We start from the raw sequence: 25506 nt of genomic DNA, 5'->3' as shown, positions 1-25506 counted from the left end.
CATCTTTTCAGTTACTTCCATGTCAACTGCCTTTAGAAAACCACCACACCTTCTCCATCTCACATAGGAAAGCAATTTCCTGAGCCATGGTAGAATTCAACAAAAAGTGGAGTTCCCAAACCAAACGATTCCTCCCTGTCATGGTGCAGGAGACAGCAGCTCCCCTCAGCCCTCCCCATAAATGCTGCGATTGGCCACAAGCTCTCCACTTCAGTTTGTAAAATGTTCTTGAGTAGCCAGCGTGCCACAGGTAGACCAGAGGTAATGGGCGTATTCAATGCTTGGTGATCTTCTGTTACCATTTGATTGAACAATGGGTAGAAGAGCATGGCTGTGTTCTCAAAAACAACTTTTCATTTTTCATTCCAACTCTAAATAGTTCTGAGGATTTTCTTGTTGTTTTTTTTTTTTTCTTTTTCAGTTGCAGCATCTCCACCACAAACTCCACTGGTTATTCTTCTAGTCTTTCCACAGCTAAGAGCTACATTCACTCCTGCTTACTGTTGTTATTTCTATGCAATCAGACAAAAAAATAAGTGCTTCCCATGTGTCCATAACATACCGTGAAGGGAATGTTCCATGTACATTAACCAGTGCATCATGAAGACAAGTTCCCAATCATCGTACTTCCTCCTTGTTGGGTTAGATGAGGAGCCAGACATTCCCCTGAGCCCTCTGAGATGGCAGACCCTGTGCTTCCAGTCCTCCAAGAAATGAGAACTACCCACAAGAAGTGGCCACAAGCATGGCAGACAAGTCTGTACCATTTTTCAACATAACTAGCAAGCCACAGGACTTTGAGAGTTCTTCTGTGTATGTAATATTTGATGATCTTTTGCAACTCTTGATTTCAACAATTGGTAGAAGAGCGTGGCTGTGTTCTCCAAAAGCCCTTCTCGCAAACCAGTAGCTCAGTCATTTCAAATACTTCTGATTCTGATTATAAAGAAACAGTAGGCCCATGGGAGATCCACTACTGCCGTGTGCAGTTTAATTGACACAACTTTGCCTTAAAATGAGCACTCAGAAGTCAATGAAAATTCAAGCTGCATTTTCGTGTGCACCATGATTTGACATCCACTGGTACTGGTTGAAGGCTTGTACAAAAAAAACTGTCATTTATGATCATCACAACACTGAAAGGAAGGGGCTCGGTGAAATAGGCACTAACTTTGACACAACACAAGTAATCAAAACATGGTACAGCCAAATACACTGCTGACCCATCAGTCCTCCTGATTCAAGGGAAGACTTGATGCTCTTGTACTGCCTGTGATCTCTAGATCATAAGAAAAATAATCTCTAGCCCTTGGAAAACTAAGACATACAAGGGAGCATCGACACAAAAGTGACAGACAAATAATTTCAACCATTCTTTGTCTGGGCTGTCTGCAGTCATCAAATCCTTCTAGTATGTTTGCACACCATACATCAGAAGAAAACACCATCGCACTTGGTGTGAAGGAAATCTTGTCCCATCATAGACATGCATCCAGCTATACATGCAGGTGAAATTCGACAGCACTATATGGGATCTGCTCCCACACCACTCTTCAACTCTTTTTTGCCTTTAATGTCACAGAACTCACTGCCTCCAGCTGCATTCTTTCTCCTTCACTTCCCAGGCCTGTTCTACATATGCAACTATTGCCGAACACAAGATTCTTGGGGAGCTAACGCTGCCTCTGAGGACAAAGAAACCAGGATCGTAGCAGAAATAGTTGCAGGCATCGGTACCAGATGTGATAGGAAATCCAGAAAGTTTGCTTTCAAGAGGCCACACAGACTTCCTTACCCCAATAATTTTTCAAACTCAAAGCCAAGCTCTCACACACTCCGAAGTCTGTGGCTCTATCAGCACCATGGACAGCACCCACATTCCTACTCTTACGTCAGACACCACCAGCAGCATTTCATCCACTGACATTGTTTTGGAAGAGAAATACACACAGCACTTATCGTTGACAGCCCTACAAATTTAACGTATGGAAACGACTCCCTCATTTCCGTAATTGTAATGGACATTCCAATTATTTAAGGTTTACATCGGCAGCAGAGACATAAAAAAGGAACAGAGCAAAGAGTTACCTTCACATCTCTGGAATTCTAAACAAGCTCTGATTCTCCCGAAATACCCTCCTGGTGGATGACATATGAACATGAACATATAAAACATTAATAATCAAAACCAAACAAACAAAAACAGCACACACCCACCATTTTTGCTGCTATTTCAAAATCAACCTATGTACATGGATATAAAGCCAGGAAATGCTGTCATCACTCAAGCAGTACATGGAAGCATTCAAAGAGAAATGTGGCTGAGAAATTCCTCAAGAAGGAGTAATGGTCATCCTTGTGGACACTAAAATTCAATCACACCACGTCTGGAATCCAATCAGTTTTTAAGCTGCCAGTAGGGCCCTAAACTCTTCCCCTAAACTACAAGCTGGAGGATTTCAATTCAGGAAAAATTCACCACTTCTCAGAAAGCTTCCAACTCTCCTGCTCATTCTCTTGACTATGAAGAAGAGTTAATATGAGAACTATGAGAGGAAAACATAGAATCAGAATTGCTAAGGTTGGAAAAGACCTACAAAATCATCAAGTCCAGCCTCAACCTAAACAGAGTACCCTAATTCTAACAACTCAAACCACGAGGAATTCAGTGTCACACATAGCATTCTGTCATCATGTCTTCGTTGAGACTTGCACAAGGAAGGCCAGGAGATTTCACCACACAGCCTTATCATTTCCAAACGCATATGCTCTGTCCAGAAAATGGGAAACAGGGAAAACAGCCACCCTGGGAAGAAGGCCTATAAACAGAATTTCAACTAGAATGAAACTCTACATCACAACTTTACATCTAAATACACACCATTTATAAGCTATAAGAGATATGCAACATCTTTCAACTTACAGAGAGAAATTTTATCATCAGAGGATTACCATTATCATGTCAGATGTTGGAACTGGGCAAAAAAACGGTTTGTACACACCACAGGTGTTGGCACCAACCATGAAATCAAATGATGCTACACACAATATTTCTGCTGACCCACCTGCTGTCCACATACAAATGCAGCCACTCACCATCCTTGCTCTGCGTTCATTACCTTTTCTTGCACCATCCAACATGAAGCGGTCTGTCAGCTCCTAGCAAGAGCATGTCATTCGGTGACAGTTGAAGGAAACATAAGTGTATCCAAGTGTGTATACACAGCTGTAAACCTGTAATCTGAAAGCTCTATTCCACACTGTGGAATAGTTTAAGCTTTGACACGAAGCAAGGCAAACCTGACAAGTGATGAATCCACAACGTGGCTCTTACCGTACCAATTACCTTCTAGCGTAGTCTGCTCCATTCCCATGTGGTCAAAGTTCCAACAATCCTCTTTCCTCCACAGGTTCTTCAAATGCAACATCCACAAGCCATTTCCAAATAATACTCCTTTAATTGTCTATAATATTTGTTGATAACAAAAAGCTTCAAAGGACCAGTAGTTCAGCCTGTTTCTCTACTCCATGTACAAAGACCATGACAGGAGTGGATACAGGGACATTCCTTCCCTCAACATATCATCATGCAGAGAGGATGTAGAGAGTTTAAATGGAAAGCAGAAATTAGACATAGGGTCATTCACCTCCTGTTGCAAGACCATGAGCTACTGGAAAATTATCCAGCCCAGCCAGCAATGCAAAGTATAAGGTGGCAGTCGAAACAAATTCATAGTTGAAAGCACACAGAAATAAGAAAGCCATAAGCTGAAGCCTCCTCTTGTGGGCTTATTTTAGAAGTTAAGGCTTCCAAGAAACTATTAGACATCCTCTTTAATCTCCTTCTTCCTTTTACCTCACACAGAAGATCTTGCCTACAGCTGATTGAGACCTTGTCAAAGGAAGAATTTCCTGTAATACAACACTCTCATTTTGCAGTGTAACAGCATAGGCCAGAAATGGAAAACATGAACCACATCCATCCAGGTAGTACAGGTCTGAAGACATGAAAATCACAGTGAAGGAAATGTACATAATAGGGATACAGGATACTAGAGTTGGATAAATGAGGATTCACACTGGGATCATACGCCATTCTAGCTCTAACGAGCTGTTCCACAAACAACCTTGGTGAAATCTACATTTCCAGACAATTATCCTTGCCTCTAATGACTGGGAAATGAGGATTATACTGTTACCAGCACAGGGCTTTGCACCAGCTATGAAAACAAACTCTTACCCTTCTCAAAACCACACTAACTAATTACATCTTAGGCTCAACACCAGCCTTTCACCTTCTTCTCTCAAAATTCACAGACTTCACCTGCATCATCAACTATAACAGCACTGGGCAATAAGTTGATCATGAACCACACTTCATTCAGCAGAGTTTTACTGAAACCTAAGAATATAAAACTATTCCTATTGACAGCTTTAATCATTCAACACACGTACACAAATATCTCCACCACTGGGTATTTACAACTGATATTCCAGCCTTGAAAGGGCTAACAACTACACTGTGATCCCTCTTTAGCATTCAAAAAGAAACAAGGCAATAATGTTGAATCTACCAAAGTGATAAATAGCATTGACACTACAGAGACATCACTCTTGCATCTGCCCACACATTATGAAACTAGACATTAAAGTGATAAAACCCCAACACGGCAGATGCCATACGAAGTGTTAGCAAAAATACGCCCTGATCTACTGTTATCAGGTCATCAGGGTATTGATAAAAGACCGAGAAACAGCAAAACACATCCCGTGCTTTCATCACAAGCCATTCACACAATGCACCTTCAAAAGGAATAGGTAAACGCTACCGGCTGTAGAGATTGTGACTGATGGTGATTACAGGAAAATAGTTAACGCCGAAGGACGATTTGCTCATTCGATTAATCAAGCACATTGATCAAACACAATGCTACCATAGGGAAGTGTACATAGACACAGAAGTCGAAATAATAAAAAGGTACTCGACAGCCGGTGAACAGAACACTGCTTATGTATATTCGGGACATCAGGATCAAAAGTCAGTGCAATGTGGGGAGGTCAGAAGTAAAGGCGTGTTTAATTTAGACATAGAAAGAGATGACTTCGTACTGCCAACAGCCCCGCCGGCAAAGGAAGCCTGGAGCGGGGAGGGGAAAGGTGATATCGGGGAATGCCAAACGCAAAGGGACAGCTGAACGGAGAGGAAGGGAAGGAGTCGGGAGGCGGCGCGGTCGCAGCACTCACCGTGAGGGCGTCGGGCTCGGCGGCGAGGTGCGCGGCAGCGTCTTCCCCGCGCAGCGGCGCGGCCTCGTCGGGCGGCGGCCGGGCCGGGAGCGTGTCGCAGCAGCTGCCGGCCGCGCAGCGCGCCTGGCTCTTGCGCGAGTCGGCCGTGAGCGACACGTCGTGCGAGTAGGAGCGCAGGAAGGCGCGGACGCCGTCGATGCCCACGAAGTGCGAGGCCGGGACGCCGCGCCAGGCGCCGCCGGCCGAAGGCGGCCGAGGCGGCCGCGAAAGGCGCCAGCGGCGCAGGCGCAGCGCCAGCAGCAGCAGCAGCAAGGCGACGAAGAGGCACGACACGGCCGCCACGGCCAGCACCAGCCAGCGCGTCAGGCCGCCCGCGGGCTCGGCCGGCGCCGCCGCGCTGCCCAGCTCCGACAGCAGCTCGGCCACGCTCTCGGCCAGCACCACCGTCAGCGTGGCCGTGGCCGACAGCGCCGGCCGCCCGCGGTCCTTCACCACCACCACCAGGCTGTGCCGGGCCGCGTCGCGGGCCAGCGGCGAGCGCGCCGTGCGCACCTCGCCGCTGTGCAGCCCCACGCGGAACAGCCCCGGCTCCGTCGCCTTGGCCAGCTCGTACGACAGCCACGCGTTCTGCCCCGCGTCCGCGTCCACCGCCACCACCTTGGCCACCAGCGCGCCGGGCTCCGCCGACCGCGGCGCCAGCTCCACGCCCGCCCAGCTCCACGCGCCCGCGACGGACCCCGAGCCCGAGCCCGGACCCGGCGCCGCCGCCGCCGCCGCCGCCGGCGGGTACAGCACCTGCGGCGCGTTGTCGTTCTCGTCCGCGATCAGCAGCCGCACCGACACGTTGCTGCTCAGCGGCGGCGCGCCGCCGTCCTCCGCCCGCACCCACAGCTCCACCTCGCGCACCTCCTCGTAGTCGAAGGAGCGCAGCGCGTACAGCGCGCCCGTCTCCGCCTGCACCGACACGTACGACGACAGCGGCGCGCCCCGCAGCCGCCCCTCCCGCAGCCGGTAGCGCACGCGCGCGTTCTGCCCCCAGTCCGCGTCCCACGCGCGCACCGTCAGCACCAGCGCGCCCTCGGCGTTGTTCTCGGGCAGCCGGGCGCTGTAGCGCGCCTCCGCGAACACCGGCGCGTTGTCGTTCACGTCCAGCACCCGCAGCGCCAGCACCGCGCCGCTCCGCAGCGCCGGCGACCCGCCGTCCGCCGCCCGCACCGTCACGTTGTACTCCGACGCCCGCTCGCGGTCCAGCTCCCGCGCCGTCACCACGCTGTAGTAGTCGTCCAGCGCCCGCTCCAGACGGAACGGCACGCTCTCGCCCAGGCTGCACCGTACCTCCCCGTTGGCGCCCGAGTCGCGGTCCTGCACGTGCAGCAGGGCCACCACCGTCCCCGGCGCCGCGTCCTCCGAGATCTCGCTCAGCGCCGACCGCACCGAAATCTCGGGCGCGTTGTCGTTCACGTCCGTCACCGAGATCGACACCTTCGCCTTGTCGAAAAGGCCACCGCCGTCTCGTGCCTGCAACTCCAATTCATAGGAGTTCCATTCCTCGAAGTCCAGGTTTCTCACCAACTTGATTTCTCCCGTTTCAGGATCGAGGTAGAAGATTTTCGACGCTGTTTCCGTGGCTTTCTTTAAAGTATACTTCACGTCTCCATTGGTTCCTTCGTCGGGATCGGTGGCGGTGACGCTGAGCAGCGTGGAGCCCACGGGCACGTCCTCGGGCACTCGCACCGTGTACACCGCCTGGCTGAACGCGGGCGCGTTGTCGTTGGCGTCCAGCACAGCCACGCGGATGCGCGCCGTGCCCGTCCGCGCAGGCTCGCCGCCGTCGCTCGCCCTCAGCAGCAGCTCGTGAAACGCCGCCTCCTCCCGGTCCAGCGCCTTGGCCAGCACCAGCTCGGGACGCTTCTCGCCGTCGGCTCCCGCCTGCACCGACAGCGAGAAGTGCTCGTCGCCGCTCAGCGCGTAGCTCTGCAGGGAATTCACACCCACGTCCGGGTCGTGAGCTGTAGGCAGAGGAAACACGGATCCTATAGCTGTCGTCTCGCTCATTTCTTCCAGCACTTGGACTTCCTCGAAACTGGGTGCGTTGTCATTGACGTCCGTGATTTCCACTTCGATTGCATAAACCTTCATCTCGCCCTCCACGATCAGCTCACAGCGGAGCACGCATTTCTCCTGCAGACGGCACAGCTGCTCCCTGTCGATCCTCTCGGCCGTCACCAAGTGGCCGCTGCTCGCATGCAGAGCGAAATACTGCGTCCTGCCTTGGGACACTACTCGGGCGCCGCGGCCGCCCAGCGCCGCCAGCTCCAGCGCCAGGTCTTCGGCCACGTCGCCCACGAACGAGCCCTTGGGCAGCTCCTCGGGCACCGAGTAGCGCAGCTGCCCCCACGCCGCCTCCCACGCCGCCACCAACATGCAGCACAGCAGCGCCCGCTGCCTCCGGCCACAGCGCCCTTCTCTCGCCGCGCACATCTCCCGCACGGTCCCGCCGCCACCGCAACACCGCCGCCACCTCACGATCGCCGCTTACGCGCCGCTCTCACTCCGAGCTCTGCTTCCTCTTCTCCCTTTCCTTCTTCTTCGGCTCCGTCTCGGCGTCCGCTCCGCACCGCTCCCGCCGCCCCTCCGCCTCGCTGCAGCACCGCTCCGCACCGCGGGGCCGCTCGCAGCCCGCCCGGACGCCGACACAGCGACAGAGCGAGCGAGCGAGCCGGGCCGCAGCGGGCGGGGCTGCCTGCAGCGCTCCGCTCCTTCCTCTCCTCCGCGGTGAACAGCGGCGCCCGCAGCCGCCGACCGGCACTGCACGCACGGCTCCACCGGGCGCCGGATCCGCCTTCATCGCACAACGGCCGCACGCTGCACTCCTTCAGCTATTTCGTAATATTCTTTTACTTTTCCTTTCAACCGGTAGTTCTCTACTCGATTGAGACGACATGCGTCTTATTCTTGGTGCTTACTGTCTTACCGCGGCAGAGATTTCCCTTCAGTCCATTATTTCTTACTCAGACCAAGGTGAGTCTTTGTGATTTATTCCATCTCTTTACACTTCTGAATCTTAACCCGTTTTGGCACATGACCTGTCTCCCTTCAGGTGTCCACAGATTCTTCTTGCGGTCGCTAATGTTCCGAAGTTTTCCACACATCCTTAATAATTTATGTACTGCACACATTCTGGATTTCTTTTACTTCCATGACAACTGACTGTAAGAAACTAGCACACTTTCTTCATCACACACAGGAAAGGGATTCCACGTGCCAAGTTCATACCAGAAATCGATGTTCCAAAACCAAACGATTCCTCCCTATCATAGTGCAGGAGACAGCAACTCCCCTCAGCCCTCCCCATAAATGCTGCGATTGGCCACAAGCTCTCCACTTCAGTTTGTAACATGTTCCCGAGTAGTCAGCATGCTGCAGGCAGATCAGAGGTGATGGGCGTATTCAATGCTTGATGATTTTCTGTTACCGATTGATTGAACAGTGGGTAGAAAAGCATGGTTGTGTTCTCCAAAAACATTTTTCGTGCAAGGCAGTAGCTTGGCTCTACATGGTGTTTCTGCATATGTAAAGAAACAAATATCCAGCTGACAGATCAAGCTGCATCTTCATTTGCTTTTTGTTAACAAATCTCTTCTTAGAGGGGACAAAACAATTACTTCTTTCTTCAAGGCCATCATGATCATGGATATGGAAATGTGTTTATCTTGGGTGTCTTGCTTCTAATAATTAACAAGGAGAATCTGTACTTTTAATTCTATCTCTAAATACTTCTGAGTATCATCTAATTTTTGCAGAACTCCATTTACTCGTGGTTTCTGTCGTTGTTTCAGTGTCAACTGCCTACAAAAATCTGTTCCCCTGTATCCAGAGCAAACTGCAAAGAGAATCTCCCATTCACATTCTCCAGTGCATCATGAATATGAGTTCCCAATCCATGTAGTTTCTTCTTCTTAGTCTTAGACATGGAGCCAGCAGTTCTCCTGAGCCCTCTGAGATGGCAGGCTCTGGGCCTCCAGTCTTCCAAGAACTGTGAACAACCAGTAAGAAGTGTACTTGAGCATTGCAGAGAAGCCTGTACCACTTGCCTGTGTAACTAGCATGCCACAGGGCTCTGAGACTTCAAGGATATATGCAGTGCTGGATGACCTTTTGCTACGTCCTGATTACAACAATGGGTAGAGGAACATGGTGTGTTCTCCAAAACTCCTTCCAGCAAACCAGTAGCTCAGTCATTTCAGATACTTGTGATTCTAATTATAAAGCTGGTCATTATGAGGGGCACTGCTGCAGTGTGTAGTTTCATTGATACCATTTTGCCTTAGAATGAGCATTTAGTCAATAAAAACTGGAGTTGAATCTCTGTATGTCATGATTTTACACCCAGTTGTACTGGTTGGTGGCTCATACAAAGAAGACAGCCATTCACGATCACCACAACGTTGAAAGAAAGGGACCTAATGACATAGACACTAGGCTTGACCCAATACTAGCAATCAAAGCTTTGTACAGTCATGCTGACCCACCAATCTTCCAGATTCAAGAGCAGACTTGATGCTCTTGAACTGCCAGATCTCTCTGATCTGTAATCTCTATGTCTGCGTTGCAAGAAGAATAATCTCTAGCCTTTGGAAGACATGTACAAGTGAACATCTACACAAAAATGACAGAGAAATAATTTCTGCCATTCTTTGTCTGGGCCGTCTGTACCCATCTGACCCACCTAGTATGTGAGCAATCTTGGAGACTGGAACATCTGAAAACTCTGGCCTTGCCTTCAGTTCACTTCACTTTCAAACCAGATACCTACTCACACATCGGAAGAAAACACCATGGCATTTGGTGTGAAGGAAATTATGCCCTTCGGTGACAAGCATCCAGGTGTACATGCAGCTGCAATATGACAGCACTATACAGGATCTGATATGGCTAAAGATCAGTATTTTCAGGGAACATCTTCCCCCCACCTTCAACATTCTTCCGCTCTTCATTGCCTTCAGCATCACAGAAGTCAGTGCCTCCAGCTGCATTCTATCATCCCAGGCCTGTTCAACATATGCAATTTTTGCCAAATGCAAGATTCTTGGGGAGCTAATGCTGACTCTAAGGACAAAGAAACCAGCAGAAATACTTGCAGGTATTGGCACCAGATGTGAAAGGAAATGCAGACAAGAAGGTTTGCTTTCAAGAAGCCAGACAGACCTTCCTTACCCCAAGAATTTTCCAAACTCTAAGCTAAGCTCTCACACACTGCACTCTGAAGCCTCTGACTCTGTCAGCACCATGTGCACCCACACTCCTATTTTTGTCAGGTGATAATAGGAGCATTTCATTCAGTGATATTGTTTTGAAAGAGAAGCATATACGAGTTTTACCCCTGACAGCTCTACACATTCGAAATACGGAAATGACTCCCTCATTTCTGCAATTCTGATGCACCTTCCAAACTTGTAAGGTTTACTTCTAGAGCTGAGGAATAATAAAGAAAGAGAGCAAAGAGTTACCCTCACATCTCTGCCGTTACACACTAGCTCTGGCTTTCCTGAAATGCCCAGCTAGTGTGTGATGTGAACAAGGCTTATGAACATACAACACATTACTAAACAAAAACAAACAAAAAATCCATACACCGTATTTGCTGCTTTTTGGAATACAACGTATGTACATGGACATAACGCCAAGAAATGCTGTCCCCAGTCAAGCAGCACATCTAAGCATTGAAAGATAAAAGTGGCTGAGAAGCTCCTTGAGAAGGAACAATGGGCATCCCTGGGGACACTAAAATTCAATCCCGCAACTTCTGGAATCTAATCAGTGTTTAAGCTGCAAGTAGGGCCCTAAACTCTTCCCTTAACTACAAGTTGGAGGATTTCATTTTAGGAAAAATTCACCACTTCTCAGAATGCTTCCAACTCACCTGCTCTTCTGCCATGACTGTGAAACTTAAAAGAAAAAGAGTTAATGTGAGAAATATTTCAAATTATTTCAGGAATCCATCGAATCAAAATTGCTCAGGTTGGAAAAGACCTCCAAAATCATCAAGTCCAGCCTCAACCTAACCAAACTGCTCTAACACTTACCAACCGTAGAATGAGGGATTCAGTCTTGATGCCACACATAACATTCTGACTTTCTGTGTTTCTTAAGACTGGCTCAAGGAAGGCCAGGACATTTGAAAATACAGCCTTATCATCTTCAAATACATACACTTTGTCCAGAACATGAGAAATAGGGAACAAAGCCACCGTGGGAAGAAGGCCTACAAACAGAAATACAGCTATGAACAAACTCTACATCATGATGTCACGTCTAGATACGTGAGAGGTTTCACACAGGATTTATAAGCCATTAGAGATATGCATTCAACATACAGAAACAAATTTTATCATCACAGAACTACCATTACCATGCAAGACATTGAAACTGGGAAAAAATGGTTCATACATACTACAGATGTAGGCACTAACCACAAATCCAAACCATTGTCCACACAACATCACCGCTGACACACCTTCTGTCCACATTCAAATCCAGCCACTCACCATCCTTGCTCTGCATTCACAACCTTCACTTGCACCAAGGAGACACACAACATGAAGCAGTCTGTCAGCTCCTAGCAAGAGCATGTCATTCAGTGACAGCTGAAGGAAACATAAGCGTATCCAAGTCCTTTGCCTGAGAGCTGTAAACATGCAAGTCAGGTCACTCACTTCACTGAGGCCTCTCTTCCACACTGTACACTTGTTTAACCTTCAACAACAAACAAAGAAAAACAGACAGGTGATGAACCCACAAGGTGGCTCTTATCCTGCCAGTTGCCTTCTAACGTAGTCTGCTCCATTCCCGTAAGGTCAAGGTTCAAACAAACCACTTTCCTCCACAAGTTCTTCAGATGCAACATCCTCAAGCCATTTCCAAATGATACTCCTAAATTTATATTTCATGTTTGCTGAACACAAACAGCTTCAAAGGACCAGTAGTTCCACCTGTTACTCTACTATGTGTACAAATACCATGACAGGGGTGCATACAAGGACATTCTCACCCTCAACATATCATCATGCAGAGAGGATGACAAAAGTTTAAGTGGAAAGCAGAAATTATACACAGGGCCAATAATCTCCTGTTTCAAGACCATGCACCCATCACACCCAGCACACGTGCAATTGGGAAGTTATTCAAAACTGACAGCAATGCAAAGTATATCGTGGCAGTCAAAACAAATTCATGGTAGGAAGCACACAGAAACAAAGAAATCGTAAGTTGAAGTCTCTCCTTGTTGGCCTGTTTCAGAAGGTAATTCTTCTGATAATCTACAAGACACCCTCTCTAATCTTCTTCTGCCTTTTGCTCCACAGAGAAAAAGTTGTCTACAGCTGATTGAGACCTTGTGAAAGGAAGGAAGAATTTCCTGTAACACAACACTCTTATTTCGCAGCGTAAGAGCATTGGACAGAAATAGAAATCATGAACCACAACCATTCAGGAAGTACAGGCCTGAAGACATGAAAATCACAGTGTAGGAACTTTTAGCTCTACTGAATTATTCCACATGCAATTTTGATGAACTCACTTCTAGGCTACTGTCGTTGCCTCTAATGACAGACAAATGAGGATGGTAGTGGAAACAGCACAGAGCTTTGCATCAGCTATGAAATCAAAATGTATCCATCTCAAAAGCACACTATCTATCTATTTCTTAAGTTCAATACCAGCCTCTCACCTTCTCCCAACACTCACACACTTCAGTTGCACGATCAACTGTAACAGCATTTGGCTCTAAACTGACCATGAACATCGCTTCATTCAGCAGTTATTTCACAGAAACCTAAGAATATAAAATTCTTCCTTGTAACAAATTCAAACATTCAAAGAAAGAATGCAAACAGCTCACACACTGAACACAGATAAGTGGTATTCCAGTCTTGAATGTATTATCAACTACACTGGGATCCGCCTTCAGCATTCAAAAAGAAACAATGCAAAAATTCTGAATCAAACAGCACTGTCATTGCAGTGAGCACTCTTGGATCCGCAAAAAACATTTTAAAAATGGACATGAAAGTGATAAAATCCCGATTTCCCAATACCATAGAAGCAAAGACACGCCTAGATCTATTGTTATCAGGTCATCAGGGTATTGATAAAAGACTGAGAAACAATAAAACACATCCTCGTTTTCCCCACAAGCCACTCACACACAGGATTCCAAAGCAACTGACAAAAACTACCAGCTGTAAAGATGCTGTTTCACTGTGAAAACAGGCAAACTGATGTCCCCAAACGAAGATTTGAACATTCAATTCAGTATACTCAATAATGATCAAACACACTGCAAGAAATGAGAAATGTATATTGATACTGAATTCCAAATAAACCCAAAGTCATTCTTCAGGCAGAAACAGAAACAACCTCTGGGTAAATTGGGGATGGAAGGGCCAAAAGTCTATGCATACTGAGAACATCAAGAGTAAAGGCGAGTTGACTTCAGCGATTAGAGGAGGAGACTTGTACTGCCAACAGCCACACAAAATAAGAAACTCAGGGGAGGGGAGGGGAAACGCGAGATGGCACAGAGGCAAAACTTCGAGAAAGAGGCAAGTGAGGAGAGAGGGAGGGAGTCGGGAGGCGGCGCGGTCAGAGCACTCACCGTGAGGGCGTCGGGCTCGGCGGCGAGGTGCGCGGCAGCGTCTTCCCCGCGCAGCGGCGCGGCCTCGTCGGGCGGCGGCCGGGCCGGGAGCGTGTCGCAGCAGCTGCCGGCCGCGCAGCGCGCCTGGCTCTTGCGCGAGTCGGCCGTGAGCGACACGTCGTGCGAGTAGGAGCGCAGGAAGGCGCGGACGCCGTCGATGCCCACGAAGTGCGAGGCCGGGACGCCCTTATTATCCTGCACTTATTATCTTCTTTCAGGTGACTATGTAGTCCTTTCTACTGGACTGGTGTTCGTGATCTCAGAGATAGCATAGGGCTCCTCTGGGCATCCTTTTCTTTCTGGTCTTTTGGATGTGTTGCCCTCTTGCATTGCATCTCTATGTCATTTTCATGACTCGTATCTCATTATTGCTTAAGGACCGTCTCCAGCAATTTCGTAATATTCCCGGCATTTCTTTTCTTCCACTCATTCTCGTCTCAATTGAGTCGACATACTGTTTTGTTGAAGGTACACCTTGCATAGGGGTGGCAGAGAGTTCCTCTTCACTCCACTACTTCTTACTCAGAGCAAGGAGAACCTTTGTGGTTTATTCCATCGCTTTACACTTCTGAGTCTGAACCCGTTTTTGTGCAAGAACTATCTCAGTGAGGGCATCCACAGTTTGTTCTTGCAGTCGTACTCAAATGTAATGTTCTGAAGTTTTCCACATGCCCTTAATAATCTGACCATTACATACATTCATCTTTTCAGTTACTTCCATGTCAACTGCCTTTAGAAAACCACCACACCTTCTCCATCTCACATAGGAAAGCAATTTCCTGAGCCATGGTAGAATTCAACAAAAAGTGGAGTTCCCAAACCAAACGATTCCTCCCTGTCATGGTGCAGGAGACAGCAGCTCCCCTCAGCCCTCCCCATAAATGCTGCGATTGGCCACAAGCTCTCCACTTCAGTTTGTAAAATGTTCTTGAGTAGCCAGCGTGCCACAGGTAGACCAGAGGTAATGGGCGTATTCAATGCTTGGTGATCTTCTGTTACCATTTGATTGAACAATGGGTAGAAGAGCATGGCTGTGTTCTCAAAAACAACTTTTCATTTTTCATTCCAACTCTAAATAGTTCTGAGGATTTTCTTGTTGTTTTTTTTTTTTCTTTTTCAGTTGCAGCATCTCCACCACAAACTCCACTGGTTATTCTTCTAGTCTTTCCACAGCTAAGAGCTACATTCACTCCTGCTTACTGTTGTTATTTCTATGCAATCAGACAAAAAAATAAGTGCTTCCCATGTGTCCATAACATACCGTGAAGGGAATGTTCCATGTACATTAACCAGTGCATCATGAAGACAAGTTCCCAATCATCGTACTTCCTCCTTGTTGGGTTAGATGAGGAGCCAGACATTCCCCTGAGCCCTCTGAGATGGCAGACCCTGTGCTTCCAGTCCTCCAAGAAATGAGAACTACCCACAAGAAGTGGCCACAAGCATGGCAGACAAGTCTGTACCATTTTTCAACATAACTAGCAAGCCACAGGACTTTGAGAGTTCTTCTGTGTATGTAATATTTGATGATCTTTTGCAACTCTTGATTTCAACAATTGGTAGAAGAGCGTGGCTGTGTTCTCCAAAAGCCCTTCTCGCAAACCAGTAGCTCAGTCATTTCAAATACTTCTGATTCTGATTATAAAGAAACAGTAGGCCCATGGGAGATCCACTACTGCCGTGTGCAGTTTAATTGACACAACTTTGCCTTAAAATGAGCACTCAGAAGTCAATGAAAATTCAAGCTGCATTTTCGTGTGCACCATGATTTGACATCCACTGGTACTGGTTGAAGGCTTGTACAAAAAAAACTGTCATTTATGATCATCACAACACTGAAAGGAAGGGGCTCGGTGAAATAGGCACTAACTTTGACACAACACAAGTAATCAAAACATGGTACAGCCAAATACACTGCTGACCCATCAGTCCTCCTGATTCAAGGGAAGACTTGATGCTCTTGTACTGCCTGTGATCTCTAGATCATAAGAAAAATAATCTCTAGCCCTTGGAAAACTAAGACATACAAGGGAGCATCGACACAAAAGTGACAGACAAATAATTTCAACCATTCTTTGTCTGGGCTGTCTGCAGTCATCAAATCCTTCTAGTATGTTTGCACACCATACATCAGAAGAAAACACCATCGCACTTGGTGTGAAGGAAATCTTGTCCCATCATAGACATGCATCCAGCTATACATGCAGGTGAAATTCGACAGCACTATATGGGATCTGCTCCCACACCACTCTTCAACTCTTTTTTGCCTTTAATGTCACAGAACTCACTGCCTCCAGCTGCATTCTTTCTCCTTCACTTCCCAGGCCTGTTCTACATATGCAACTATTGCCGAACACAAGATTCTTGGGGAGCTAACGCTGCCTCTGAGGACAAAGAAACCAGGATCGTAGCAGAAATAGTTGCAGGCATCGGTACCAGATGTGATAGGAAATCCAGAAAGTTTGCTTTCAAGAGGCCACACAGACTTCCTTACCCCAATAATTTTTCAAACTCAAAGCCAAGCTCTCACACACTCCGAAGTCTGTGGCTCTATCAGCACCATGGACAGCACCCACATTCCTACTCTTACGTCAGACACCACCAGCAGCATTTCATCCACTGACATTGTTTTGGAAGAGAAATACACACAGCACTTATCGTTGACAGCCCTACAAATTTAACGTATGGAAACGACTCCCTCATTTCCGTAATTGTAATGGACATTCCAATTATTTAAGGTTTACATCGGCAGCAGAGACATAAAAAAGGAACAGAGCAAAGAGTTACCTTCACATCTCTGGAATTCTAAACAAGCTCTGATTCTCCCGAAATACCCTCCTGGTGGATGACATATGAACATGAACATATAAAACATTAATAATCAAAACCAAACAAACAAAAACAGCACACACCCACCATTTTTGCTGCTATTTCAAAATCAACCTATGTACATGGATATAAAGCCAGGAAATGCTGTCATCACTCAAGCAGTACATGGAAGCATTCAAAGAGAAATGTGGCTGAGAAATTCCTCAAGAAGGAGTAATGGTCATCCTTGTGGACACTAAAATTCAATCACACCACGTCTGGAATCCAATCAGTTTTTAAGCTGCCAGTAGGGCCCTAAACTCTTCCCCTAAACTACAAGCTGGAGGATTTCAATTCAGGAAAAATTCACCACTTCTCAGAAAGCTTCCAACTCTCCTGCTCATTCTCTTGACTATGAAGAAGAGTTAATATGAGAACTATGAGAGGAAAACATAGAATCAGAATTGCTAAGGTTGGAAAAGACCTACAAAATCATCAAGTCCAGCCTCAACCTAAACAGAGTACCCTAATTCTAACAACTCAAACCACGAGGAATTCAGTGTCACACATAGCATTCTGTCATCATGTCTTCGTTGAGACTTGCACAAGGAAGGCCAGGAGATTTCACCACACAGCCTTATCATTTCCAAACGCATATGCTCTGTCCAGAAAATGGGAAACAGGGAAAACAGCCACCCTGGGAAGAAGGCCTATAAACAGAATTTCAACTAGAATGAAACTCTACATCACAACTTTACATCTAAATACACACCATTTATAAGCTATAAGAGATATGCAACATCTTTCAACTTACAGAGAGAAATTTTATCATCAGAGGATTACCATTATCATGTCAGATGTTGGAACTGGGCAAAAAAACGGTTTGTACACACCACAGGTGTTGGCACCAACCATGAAATCAAATGATGCTACACACAATATTTCTGCTGACCCACCTGCTGTCCACATACAAATGCAGCCACTCACCATCCTTGCTCTGCGTTCATTACCTTTTCTTGCACCATCCAACATGAAGCGGTCTGTCAGCTCCTAGCAAGAGCATGTCATTCGGTGACAGTTGAAGGAAACATAAGTGTATCCAAGTGTGTATACACAGCTGTAAACCTGTAATCTGAAAGCTCTATTCCACACTGTGGAATAGTTTAAGCTTTGACACGAAGCAAGGCAAACCTGACAAGTGATGAATCCACAACGTGGCTCTTACCGTACCAATTACCTTCTAGCGTAGTCTGCTCCATTCCCATGTGGTCAAAGTTCCAACAATCCTCTTTCCTCCACAGGTTCTTCAAATGCAACATCCACAAGCCATTTCCAAATAATACTCCTTTAATTGTCTATAATATTTGTTGATAACAAAAAGCTTCAAAGGACCAGTAGTTCAGCCTGTTTCTCTACTCCATGTACAAAGACCATGACAGGAGTGGATACAGGGACATTCCTTCCCTCAACATATCATCATGCAGAGAGGATGTAGAGAGTTTAAATGGAAAGCAGAAATTAGACATAGGGTCATTCACCTCCTGTTGCAAGACCATGAGCTACTGGAAAATTATCCAGCCCAGCCAGCAATGCAAAGTATAAGGTGGCAGTCGAAACAAATTCATAGTTGAAAGCACACAGAAATAAGAAAGCCATAAGCTGAAGCCTCCTCTTGTGGGCTTATTTTAGAAGTTAAGGCTTCCAAGAAACTATTAGACATCCTCTTTAATCTCCTTCTTCCTTTTACCTCACACAGAAGATCTTGCCTACAGCTGATTGAGACCTTGTCAAAGGAAGAATTTCCTGTAATACAACACTCTCATTTTGCAGTGTAACAGCATAGGCCAGAAATGGAAAACATGAACCACATCCATCCAGGTAGTACAGGTCTGAAGACATGAAAATCACAGTGAAGGAAATGTACATAATAGGGATACAGGATACTAGAGTTGGATAAATGAGGATTCACACTGGGATCATACGCCATTCTAGCTCTAACGAGCTGTTCCACAAACAACCTTGGTGAAATCTACATTTCCAGACAATTATCCTTGCCTCTAATGACTGGGAAATGAGGATTATACTGTTACCAGCACAGGGCTTTGCACCAGCTATGAAAACAAACTCTTACCCTTCTCAAAACCACACTAACTAATTACATCTTAGGCTCAACACCAGCCTTTCACCTTCTTCTCTCAAAATTCACAGACTTCACCTGCATCATCAACTATAACAGCACTGGGCAATAAGTTGATCATGAACCACACTTCATTCAGCAGAGTTTTACTGAAACCTAAGAATATAAAACTATTCCTATTGACAGCTTTAATCATTCAACACACGTACACAAATATCTCCACCACTGGGTATTTACAACTGATATTCCAGCCTTGAAAGGGCTAACAACTACACTGTGATCCCTCTTTAGCATTCAAAAAGAAACAAGGCAATAATGTTGAATCTACCAAAGTGATAAATAGCATTGACACTACAGAGACATCACTCTTGCATCTGCCCACACATTATGAAACTAGACATTAAAGTGATAAAACCCCAACACGGCAGATGCCATACGAAGTGTTAGCAAAAATACGCCCTGATCTACTGTTATCAGGTCATCAGGGTATTGATAAAAGACCGAGAAACAGCAAAACACATCCCGTGCTTTCATCACAAGCCATTCACACAATGCACCTTCAAAAGGAATAGGTAAACGCTACCGGCTGTAGAGATTGTGACTGATGGTGATTACAGGAAAATAGTTAACGCCGAAGGACGATTTGCTCATTCGATTAATCAAGCACATTGATCAAACACAATGCTACCATAGGGAAGTGTACATAGACACAGAAGTCGAAATAATAAAAAGGTACTCGACAGCCGGTGAACAGAACACTGCTTATGTATATTCGGGACATCAGGATCAAAAGTCAGTGCAATGTGGGGAGGTCAGAAGTAAAGGCGTGTTTAATTTAGACATAGAAAGAGATGACTTCGTACTGCCAACAGCCCCGCCGGCAAAGGAAGCCTGGAGCGGGGAGGGGAAAGGTGATATCGGGGAATGCCAAACGCAAAGGGACAGCTGAACGGAGAGGAAGGGAAGGAGTCGGGAGGCGGCGCGGTCGCAGCACTCACCGTGAGGGCGTCGGGCTCGGCGGCGAGGTGCGCGGCAGCGTCTTCCCCGCGCAGCGGCGCGGCCTCGTCGGGCGGCGGCCGGGCCGGGAGCGTGTCGCAGCAGCTGCCGGCCGCGCAGCGCGCCTGGCTCTTGCGCGAGTCGGCCGTGAGCGACACGTCGTGCGAGTAGGAGCGCAGGAAGGCGCGGACGCCGTCGATGCCCACGAAGTGCGAGGCCGGGACGCCGCGCCAGGCGCCGCCGGCCGAAGGCGGCCGAGGCGGCCGCGAAAGGCGCCAGCGGCGCAGGCGCAGCGCCAGCAGCAGCAGCAGCAAGGCGACGAAGAGGCACGACACGGCCGCCACGGCCAGCACCAGCCAGCGCGTCAGGCCGCCCGCGGGCTCGGCCGGCGCCGCCGCGCTGCCCAGCTCCGACAGCAGCTCGGCCACGCTCTCGGCCAGCACCACCGTCAGCGTGGCCGTGGCCGACAGCGCCGGCCGCCCGCGGTCCTTCACCACCACCACCAGGCTGTGCCGGGCCGCGTCGCGGGCCAGCGGCGAGCGCGCCGTGCGCACCTCGCCGCTGTGCAGCCCCACGCGGAACAGCCCCGGCTCCGTCGCCTTGGCCAGCTCGTACGACAGCCACGCGTTCTGCCCCGCGTCCGCGTCCACCGCCACCACCTTGGCCACCAGCGCGCCGGGCTCCGCCGACCGCGGCGCCAGCTCCACGCCCGCCCAGCTCCACGCGCCCGCGACGGACCCCGAGCCCGAGCCCGGACCCGGCGCCGCCGCCGCCGCCGCCGCCGGCGGGTACAGCACCTGCGGCGCGTTGTCGTTCTCGTCCGCGATCAGCAGCCGCACCGACACGTTGCTGCTCAGCGGCGGCGCGCCGCCGTCCTCCGCCCGCACCCACAGCTCCACCTCGCGCACCTCCTCGTAGTCGAAGGAGCGCAGCGCGTACAGCGCGCCCGTCTCCGCCTGCACCGACACGTACGACGACAGCGGCGCGCCCCGCAGCCGCCCCTCCCGCAGCCGGTAGCGCACGCGCGCGTTCTGCCCCCAGTCCGCGTCCCACGCGCGCACCGTCAGCACCAGCGCGCCCTCGGCGTTGTTCTCGGGCAGCCGGGCGCTGTAGCGCGCCTCCGCGAACACCGGCGCGTTGTCGTTCACGTCCAGCACCCGCAGCGCCAGCACCGCGCCGCTCCGCAGCGCCGGCGACCCGCCGTCCGCCGCCCGCACCGTCACGTTGTACTCCGACGCCCGCTCGCGGTCCAGCTCCCGCGCCGTCACCACGCTGTAGTAGTCGTCCAGCGCCCGCTCCAGACGGAACGGCACGCTCTCGCCCAGGCTGCACCGTACCTCCCCGTTGGCGCCCGAGTCGCGGTCCTGCACGTGCAGCAGGGCCACCACCGTCCCCGGCGCCGCGTCCTCCGAGATCTCGCTCAGCGCCGACCGCACCGAAATCTCGGGCGCGTTGTCGTTCACGTCCGTCACCGAGATCGACACCTTCGCCTTGTCGAAAAGGCCACCGCCGTCTCGTGCCTGCAACTCCAATTCATAGGAGTTCCATTCCTCGAAGTCCAGGTTTCTCACCAACTTGATTTCTCCCGTTTCAGGATCGAGGTAGAAGATTTTCGACGCTGTTTCCGTGGCTTTCTTTAAAGTATACTTCACGTCTCCATTGGTTCCTTCGTCGGGATCGGTGGCGGTGACGCTGAGCAGCGTGGAGCCCACGGGCACGTCCTCGGGCACTCGCACCGTGTACACCGCCTGGCTGAACGCGGGCGCGTTGTCGTTGGCGTCCAGCACAGCCACGCGGATGCGCGCCGTGCCCGTCCGCGCAGGCTCGCCGCCGTCGCTCGCCCTCAGCAGCAGCTCGTGAAACGCCGCCTCCTCCCGGTCCAGCGCCTTGGCCAGCACCAGCTCGGGACGCTTCTCGCCGTCGGCTCCCGCCTGCACCGACAGCGAGAAGTGCTCGTCGCCGCTCAGCGCGTAGCTCTGCAGGGAATTCACACCCACGTCCGGGTCGTGAGCTGTAGGCAGAGGAAACACGGATCCTATAGCTGTCGTCTCGCTCATTTCTTCCAGCACTTGGACTTCCTCGAAACTGGGTGCGTTGTCATTGACGTCCGTGATTTCCACTTCGATTGCATAAACCTTCATCTCGCCCTCCACGATCAGCTCACAGCGGAGCACGCATTTCTCCTGCAGACGGCACAGCTGCTCCCTGTCGATCCTCTCGGCCGTCACCAAGTGGCCGCTGCTCGCATGCAGAGCGAAATACTGCGTCCTGCCTTGGGACACTACTCGGGCGCCGCGGCCGCCCAGCGCCGCCAGCTCCAGCGCCAGGTCTTCGGCCACGTCGCCCACGAACGAGCCCTTGGGCAGCTCCTCGGGCACCGAGTAGCGCAGCTGCCCCCACGCCGCCTCCCACGCCGCCACCAACATGCAGCACAGCAGCGCCCGCTGCCTCCGGCCACAGCGCCCTTCTCTCGCCGCGCACATCTCCCGCACGGTCCCGCCGCCACCGCAACACCGCCGCCACCTCACGATCGCCGCTTACGCGCCGCTCTCACTCCGAGCTCTGCTTCCTCTTCTCCCTTTCCTTCTTCTTCGGCTCCGTCTCGGCGTCCGCTCCGCACCGCTCCCGCCGCCCCTCCGCCTCGCTGCAGCACCGCTCCGCACCGCGGGGCCGCTCGCAGCCCGCCCGGACGCCGACACAGCGACAGAGCGAGCGAGCGAGCCGGGCCGCAGCGGGCGGGGCTGCCTGCAGCGCTCCGCTCCTTCCTCTCCTCCGCGGTGAACAGCGGCGCCCGCAGCCGCCGACCGGCACTGCACGCACGGCTCCACCGGGCGCCGGATCCGCCTTCATCGCACAACGGCCGCACGCTGCACTCCTTCAGCTATTTCGTAATATTCTTTTACTTTTCCTTTCAACCGGTAGTTCTCTACTCGATTGAGACGACATGCGTCTTATTCTTGGTGCTTACTGTCTTACCGCGGCAGAGATTTCCCTTCAGTCCATTATTTCTTACTCAGACCAAGGTGAGTCTTTGTGATTTATTCCATCTCTTTACACTTCTGAATCTTAACCCGTTTTGGCACATGACCTGTCTCCCTTCAGGTGTCCACAGATTCTTCTTGCGGTCGCTAATGTTCCGAAGTTTTCCACACATCCTTAATAATTTATGTACTGCACACATTCTGGATTTCTTTTACTTCCATGACAACTGACTGTAAGAAACTAGCACACTTTCTTCATCACACACAGGAAAGGGATTCCACGTGCCAAGTTCATACCAGAAATCGATGTTCCAAAACCAAACGATTCCTCCCTATCATAGTGCAGGAGACAGCAACTCCCCTCAGCCCTCCCCATAAATGCTGCGATTGGCCACAAGCTCTCCACTTCAGTTTGTAACATGTTCCCGAGTAGTCAGCATGCTGCAGGCAGATCAGAGGTGATGGGCGTATTCAATGCTTGATGATTTTCTGTTACCGATTGATTGAACAGTGGGTAGAAAAGCATGGTTGTGTTCTCCAAAAACATTTTTCGTGCAAGGCAGTAGCTTGGCTCTACATGGTGTTTCTGCATATGTAAAGAAACAAATATCCAGCTGACAGATCAAGCTGCATCTTCATTTGCTTTTTGTTAACAAATCTCTTCTTAGAGGGGACAAAACAATTACTTCTTTCTTCAAGGCCATCATGATCATGGATATGGAAATGTGTTTATCTTGGGTGTCTTGCTTCTAATAATTAACAAGGAGAATCTGTACTTTTAATTCTATCTCTAAATACTTCTGAGTATCATCTAATTTTTGCAGAACTCCATTTACTCGTGGTTTCTGTCGTTGTTTCAGTGTCAACTGCCTACAAAAATCTGTTCCCCTGTATCCAGAGCAAACTGCAAAGAGAATCTCCCATTCACATTCTCCAGTGCATCATGAATATGAGTTCCCAATCCATGTAGTTTCTTCTTCTTAGTCTTAGACATGGAGCCAGCAGTTCTCCTGAGCCCTCTGAGATGGCAGGCTCTGGGCCTCCAGTCTTCCAAGAACTGTGAACAACCAGTAAGAAGTGTACTTGAGCATTGCAGAGAAGCCTGTACCACTTGCCTGTGTAACTAGCATGCCACAGGGCTCTGAGACTTCAAGGATATATGCAGTGCTGGATGACCTTTTGCTACGTCCTGATTACAACAATGGGTAGAGGAACATGGTGTGTTCTCCAAAACTCCTTCCAGCAAACCAGTAGCTCAGTCATTTCAGATACTTGTGATTCTAATTATAAAGCTGGTCATTATGAGGGGCACTGCTGCAGTGTGTAGTTTCATTGATACCATTTTGCCTTAGAATGAGCATTTAGTCAATAAAAACTGGAGTTGAATCTCTGTATGTCATGATTTTACACCCAGTTGTACTGGTTGGTGGCTCATACAAAGAAGACAGCCATTCACGATCACCACAACGTTGAAAGAAAGGGACCTAATGACATAGACACTAGGCTTGACCCAATACTAGCAATCAAAGCTTTGTACAGTCATGCTGACCCACCAATCTTCCAGATTCAAGAGCAGACTTGATGCTCTTGAACTGCCAGATCTCTCTGATCTGTAATCTCTATGTCTGCGTTGCAAGAAGAATAATCTCTAGCCTTTGGAAGACATGTACAAGTGAACATCTACACAAAAATGACAGAGAAATAATTTCTGCCATTCTTTGTCTGGGCCGTCTGTACCCATCTGACCCACCTAGTATGTGAGCAATCTTGGAGACTGGAACATCTGAAAACTCTGGCCTTGCCTTCAGTTCACTTCACTTTCAAACCAGATACCTACTCACACATCGGAAGAAAACACCATGGCATTTGGTGTGAAGGAAATTATGCCCTTCGGTGACAAGCATCCAGGTGTACATGCAGCTGCAATATGACAGCACTATACAGGATCTGATATGGCTAAAGATCAGTATTTTCAGGGAACATCTTCCCCCCACCTTCAACATTCTTCCGCTCTTCATTGCCTTCAGCATCACAGAAGTCAGTGCCTCCAGCTGCATTCTATCATCCCAGGCCTGTTCAACATATGCAATTTTTGCCAAATGCAAGATTCTTGGGGAGCTAATGCTGACTCTAAGGACAAAGAAACCAGCAGAAATACTTGCAGGTATTGGCACCAGATGTGAAAGGAAATGCAGACAAGAAGGTTTGCTTTCAAGAAGCCAGACAGACCTTCCTTACCCCAAGAATTTTCCAAACTCTAAGCTAAGCTCTCACACACTGCACTCTGAAGCCTCTGACTCTGTCAGCACCATGTGCACCCACACTCCTATTTTTGTCAGGTGATAATAGGAGCATTTCATTCAGTGATATTGTTTTGAAAGAGAAGCATATACGAGTTTTACCCCTGACAGCTCTACACATTCGAAATACGGAAATGACTCCCTCATTTCTGCAATTCTGATGCACCTTCCAAACTTGTAAGGTTTACTTCTAGAGCTGAGGAATAATAAAGAAAGAGAGCAAAGAGTTACCCTCACATCTCTGCCGTTACACACTAGCTCTGGCTTTCCTGAAATGCCCAGCTAGTGTGTGATGTGAACAAGGCTTATGAACATACAACACATTACTAAACAAAAACAAACAAA

At 49.1% G+C, this 25506-nt stretch overlaps 1 protein-coding gene and 2 pseudogenes across 2 annotated transcripts in view; all 3 read right to left on the bottom strand.

Annotated features, from left to right (window-relative positions):
* Positions 1-25506, bottom strand: part of LOC100544252 (protocadherin gamma-C5) — a 194703-nt gene that overhangs the window by 64173 nt on the left and 105024 nt on the right. The gene's annotated exons all lie outside the window — the stretch shown is intronic.
* On the bottom strand, positions 210-9440 carry LOC146543306 (protocadherin gamma-A5 pseudogene; annotated as a pseudogene).
* On the bottom strand, positions 14849-24078 carry LOC109364198 (protocadherin gamma-A5 pseudogene; annotated as a pseudogene).

This window comes from Meleagris gallopavo, chromosome 15 (assembly GCF_905368555.1).
Source record: "Meleagris gallopavo chromosome 15, MGAL_WU_HG_1.1, whole genome shotgun sequence".
In the NCBI taxonomy this organism is placed as follows: Eukaryota; Metazoa; Chordata; class Aves; order Galliformes; family Phasianidae; genus Meleagris; species Meleagris gallopavo.
The sequence above is the reverse complement of the archived record's forward strand: the minus strand, read 5'-3'. Positions and strand labels throughout refer to the sequence as shown.